Source organism: Lacerta agilis, chromosome 6 (assembly GCF_009819535.1).
Source record: "Lacerta agilis isolate rLacAgi1 chromosome 6, rLacAgi1.pri, whole genome shotgun sequence".
Lineage (NCBI taxonomy): Eukaryota > Metazoa > Chordata > Lepidosauria > Squamata > Lacertidae > Lacerta > Lacerta agilis.
In genome coordinates this window covers 22,988,289-22,994,288 of record NC_046317.1, presented here as the reverse complement: position 1 = coordinate 22,994,288, position 6,000 = coordinate 22,988,289, and the positions used below count along the sequence as shown (strand labels likewise).

At 43.3% G+C, this 6,000-nt stretch overlaps 1 protein-coding gene across 1 annotated transcript in view; it reads left to right on the top strand.

Moving 5' to 3' along the window:
- The first annotated feature begins 206 nt into the window (after positions 1 to 206).
- Positions 207 to 6,000, top strand: part of FRRS1 (ferric chelate reductase 1) — a 28,333-nt gene continuing 22,539 nt past the window's right edge. Inside the window, exon 1 of the mRNA XM_033151589.1 lies at positions 207 to 460. The gene's annotated coding sequence lies outside the window, so the exon portion shown is untranslated. The remainder of the gene's footprint in view (positions 461 to 6,000) is intronic.

Sequence of the window (6,000 nt, the reverse complement as noted above, 5' to 3'; positions counted from 1 at the left end):
CTAAAGTTCAGTTACTTCTTGGAAGTGGACCCCACAAGCTTCGATGGGTTTTGCTCCTGATAGGACTGCAGCTCAGTCCTACAGATGGTTTTTGTGTCCCTTGGGGGTCCACTCCCAGATGCATCTATGAAAGGAGCCTATGCATTCTTGCTTGATCTGAAAAAGTAAGTCCCCCAGAGCTGCTTCAAGGACGAGTTTGCTTTCTCCTTAACTTTGCTTGGCTCCACCCACGTCTGAGAGATGCGATACAGCTTGTCAGAAAGCAGGAAGAGCCTCCGTGCAAGATAAGAGCGGGTTTCTTCACTGCAGCCTCCATGCTCACAGCAGTGAGTCGGAACGACTTGCTTGCCAGAGAAATGCCCACCCTTTAAAAAGAAAAAGAGAAAAAAAAATCCTGTTTGGGTAAAAGGGGAAAGTCTAGCAGCTGCGTTCATGCCACACGAGCAGCGTGTTCCTTAAGGTAAGAAACAGGTGTCTTATGAATTCCTTTCTTAAGAGGGTGTGTGTGTGCATCTTGGGTGTCTATGCTGTGTTTAAGGCACTGTGTTCAGTGTGACGCTTATAAGAGGGGACTTTGTGGCTGGCTGTGTGTTGGATGGCTTTGCCAAACCTGTGCCTTCTCTCACCTCCTCCTTCTCCTTAAAAAATAAAATAAAAATCCCAATATATATTGCAGAGATAGGTTATGTTAATTAAGGAAAAGTTGATGGAGCTCTTAAATATAAAAGTTCTTACTTGATCGGATTCTGTGTCTATAAACGTGGTTGCCTTTGTTTCAGTGCCGTGTGCTAATGTAACCAAATATTCAAAGTTGTGGGTGGGTATATTTGATGTTGTGAGTTTGTGGGAGGGGGCAGACTCTCCACAGTCTCTACTAGTGTTCCTATTTTCTAGGGACAATCCCAGATTTACAGAAGCCATCCCAGTTTCTGATTTGATCCCAGAATGTCCTGCTTTTCCGTAGGGCATCCCTATTTTCAGTGGAGAAATGTTGGAGGGTATGGAGTTATGCGACCCCTGGACCTTTAGAAGACATCTGAAGGCAGCCCTATACAAGGAAGTTTTTAAAAAATGTTTTGTTATGCTTTTATATATGTTGGAAGCCACCTGGAATGACTGGGGCAACCCAGTCAGATGGGTGGCGTATAAATAATAACATTATTATCGTTATCGTTATTGAATAGGACGTCCCTATTTTCATGGGAGCAATGTTGGAGGGCTTGTCTCCATAATCAGTAAAGAGCTAGAATTTGAGCCAACTCGCAAATTCATGAAGCGCACAAAGTTTAGTTAATTAAAACTAAGCCAGGCACTGTTGCGTTCAGTTAGGATCACAAGTCCAGGCATCTGCATATAGCTAGCAATGGATAAGCCAAGTCTATAATGTGACAGTTAAAGCTATGGTTTTCCCAGTAGTAATGTATGGAAGTGAGAGCTGGACCATCAAGAAGGCTGATCGCCGAAGAATTGATGCTTTTGAATTATGGTGCTGGAGGAGACTCTTGAGAGTCCCATGGACTGCAAGAAGATCAAACCTATCCATTCTCAAAGAAATCAGCCCTGAGTGCTCACTAGAAGGACAGATCCTGAAGTTGAGGCTCCAGTACTTTGGCCACCTCATGAGAAGAGAAGACTCCCTAGAAAAGACCCTGATGTTGGGAAAGATGGAGGGCACAAGGAGAAGGGGACGACAGAGGATGAGATGGTTGGACAGTGTTCTCGAAGCTACTAACATGAGTTTGGCCAAACTGCGGGAGGCAGTGAAGGATAGGCGTGCCTGGCGTGCTCTGGTCCATGGGGTCACGAAGAGTCGGACACGACTGAACGACTGAACAACAACATAATGTGACAAAAGGTGTTGATGGCCCATGTTGAGGAGGAATCTTTGGGCCTTGGCAGAGGTTGCCAAGGTGGTGGGGTGTGGATGCTAGGTGACAGGAAAAGAGTGGGCTTGGGTCTTAGCAAGGTGTGCCGGGAACAAGAAGGGAGAACAAAGACAGTTTCTGACTGTAGAGGCTGCAACACAGAGACTGGGGAGCCTGGCTGGCTGCTCTGGACTTAAGCTTGCTGAAGCTATGAGAAGAACAAGGAGTGACACACTGGAGATGCAATACAATGCTGTGAACTCTATTCGTACCCATGTAGATCCAGGTGTAAAATGAACCAGATATCTTAAAAAGCTACAGCCTCTCAACGGAGTATTTGGAACTTCCTAGAATCTTGCTGCTGCTCAGCAGAGACTGGAGTGGTGTGTAACAATATAGGGCTTGCCAATCGGAAGGTCGGCAGTTTGAATCCCCACGATGGGGTGAGCTCCTGTTGTTTGGTCCCAGCTCCTGTCCACCTAGCAGTTCGAAAGCATATCAAGTGCAAGTAGATAAATAGGTACACCTCCGGCGGGAAGGTAAACGGCGTTTCTGTGTGCTGCTCTGGTTCGCCAGAAGCAGCTTAGTCATGCTGGCCACATGACCTAGAAACTGTCTGCAGACAAATGCCGGCTCTCTCAGCCTACAGAGTGAGATGAGCGCGCAACCCCAGAGTCGTCTGCGACTGGTCAGGGGTACTTTTACCTTTATGAGAGGGCACTTGACAGTGGGAAGAAAACGTGTGTTCACTAGAGCCATGGTTTTCAAACTCTGCACCTTCAGGGAGTCCTTTCTGCACCAGCAGGTAAATCAAGGAACTCCAGAGCTCCAAGGAGGATTCTAGATCCTGTGTGTTGTTGGGTTTGCGCTTGGGTTAGGCAAGACATTGGTTGGCCTGTCAGGCTGCTCCATTTGTGTAAAATGAGGGTGAACCTTGGAGCACACCCCAACATTTCCCTGCAGTTGTTTGTCACAAGGCAAGATTAGGAGTGGGGAACAAACCTTGTGGGGACGTTTGTTTTCCATTTACAGATCATCTTATTATTATCTGAGGGTTTCCTGGAATGTAGTGTGACAACGACAGGGTCAGGGAAATATGAACTTGCATCCTCTTTCAATAGAAATCAACATGTTAACAAGATATCATGGCTTCTGGGAAGTTATGTATCAATATGGAAAATGGCTAAAATTCCATTTATTGTGAAACAAGAAAGAGTAATGGTGTATGGATCAAGGCAACATGGATTAAATTGTTTGCTATTGTGTTCATTATTAAGATAGTATATGATACATAGTAATATGCTGGATACTTTTGGCGATTTTCTTGTGACTTATTGTAACAAAACCAGTGGTTACAATTATTAACATTCTTACACACATATATATTTAAACACATGTAAAGTATTTGCATGAAACACACCATGAAATTTTGCGCGGTCAGGCGGAGTCCCCCAAAGTTGATGGGTGCACTTGAGCATTGAGAAGCATTAAATAGAGGTACAACTGAACTGGGGAGATTATCTTGGCCAGATACGTAGAAGTCAAACAGTGTGGTGGCAATTTCAAACCTTTCTAAAAACAGCCACCAAAATGTAGGAAGTTTCTTAAGCAGAAGTTCCTGGAGAAGGCCATAGGAAAGATGAATCATGATGGAAGTGGTTACTGAAAGAATCTGCTTCTCAAACTGGCAAATCAAAGCTGTCTATATTTCACAACATGGTGAGATTCTCCCCAATTCTTCACTGTAGTTGGATGGGTGGGGACAGGGGTTTTTTCCAGCCAGAACTCAGTTCTGGGACCTCTTAGGTGGGCACCATTGTCATTATAAGAGAATGAGGGAGCCATTCATGGTGAGTTGTGGCACTGGGTGAGGAGAAAACATGTGCACCATATGTAGGACCTGTCAAAATGTCCTACTGTGAGGACCTCAAGGGACTGTTCACAGACACAGGCAGATAAAGCCCATTGATGGCAAGGGACCAAAGATCAAACAGGTGACCTGGTGAAAGTCTGGAATGAAAACACAAATAAAAGAAATCACATCTCTGTGCTTCACCAAACATCTTTCCAAAACCTTTGTAGAATGTGCTACTCCTTTAGTCATTCAATTCAGTTCATTCACAGTGTGACTCTGTGCATATTTACTCAGAAGGAAGTTCCACTGAGTTCAGTGGGATTTACTCTGAGGCAAGTGTGCTTAGTACTGCAGCTGTATAGCTGGAAAATCTCATGGTGAGCACTTTCTGGGTTGCAAATGCTTTCTAAATCTTTCCTGTCCTAGGTGTCACATGTGGATAGACTAGGTAACTGCTAATACTTAGCTTTCCCCCAGCTATTTATTTATTGAGCTGATCTTATTAATGGCTTTTAATCTAGCTTGTTGGACAATATTCCACTGGAAACTCTGGGTTTTTGATGCATTTTTCAAACCACAGACATCTTTTATAAAGTGGTTTTGTTGCACTCAGGCACTGGAACACAAAAGCTGTGCAAACCTGTGGTTCTGGTATGCAATTATATCTATCCTGCAAAATACTGACAATCTGGAGGCACCCATACACAGCACTCAGGTAGACATATGAATGCGGTGGATGGATAAATGAAACACGAGACATCTACTAACAGCCTTGCATTTCATAGTCACTGTGATTTAATGGCCATGAATGTTTGGGTCTCAGTAAATCATAACTTGGAAGGCTGAATCTGAACACAAACTGATGCACTTCTTGTGGGGGTGTGTGTGTGTACCTCTGTACAATAATTTTCTGGTCAACTTTCAGCTAGTTCCAAGTTTCTAAAAGGCTCAACTAGTACTGTCTCCTGTTAGTTTCTACACAGGCTTATCAGGTGTCAAACTTCGCTGTGGCTTAGCCTTGAGTATGGAGCTTAGTTTGCAAAGTCTAAACCGGTCATCTTGGTGTTGCAATAACTGAATAATCTGGATTTGTTGGTAGCAAACAAATGACAGCATTATTTAACATTCTTAATGTGTTACCATTCATTCATAGCACACTTTTGCTTAGTCTTCCTTACAATTTTGCCAGTATTTTTTCTTCTTCTGTAGTAGAACTAATAGGTTTATTCTAAAGGCAGTTCTCCTTTAATTAAGCATTTAATGCTGGCACATTCAGGGCATTCAAGCAAAAATCTAGCATAGATGGGAGAACCAAGATAGGTATGGGATTTCCTCTTGCAAATGTCATCAATGAACTCAAGAGACTATACATTTTTTTTTTGTCAAAGCAGGTCCCTAGGATTCTGCCAAGATTTAAATTACTACTTAGATGATGGGAAAGGACCTTGTTGTTGAAACCCATGCCAAGGTCCTTGCTGCAGTTCTGTAGAGATATGTGAATATGTGCAGTTATTAGACTATCACACGGTAATTTTTAAAGTGATAGTTAAACTTCTGTTCTTGTTCATTCCTTCTAAGGATGTGGTCAGTTTACTTAAGAGTTCCCTAGCTGTCCACATCGACATGACTTTCTGGCAGTGTACACACACACCAGAAGGTGTTGACATGATGGGGATATCTTTACCCTATGCAAAGAGGTTCACACCCCAGCTATAGGTGAATTAGGAAAAGCTTTAGCTAGAGTTTCCCAACCTTAGGTCTCCAGTTGTTTTTTGGACTACAGCTCCCATCATCCCTAGCTAGCATGACCAGTGATCAGGGATGATGGGAATTGTAGTCCAAAAGCAGCTGGCGACCTATGTTTGGGAAACCCTGGCTTAAGGACTCCAAAAAGTGCAAAGCTGTTTTGAGAAACAATGCACGAAACTGTAGCACCTTATAACAAAGTACAGGATGCATATGCATGTTAGATTGTGTCATGTGAAAATGGATTAAAAACTCAGCATGTGAGTGTGCTGTTGATGGGAATGTGGACACAGCCTTGGATATCATGCATTGTCTTTCTACCTCCAAGTTGATATTCTTATCTAAGACAGTGTGGGGTTGCATTCAACTAACTTTTACTCAGGGTAGACCCATTGAAATTAATGTCCATGACTAAGTTGGGTCCATTCATTTCAATGGATCTACCTTGAGTAAAGCTTAGTTCAGGCATTCCCAAACTTGGCCCTCCAGATGTTTTGGGACTACGGTTCCCATCATTCCTGACCACTGGTCCTG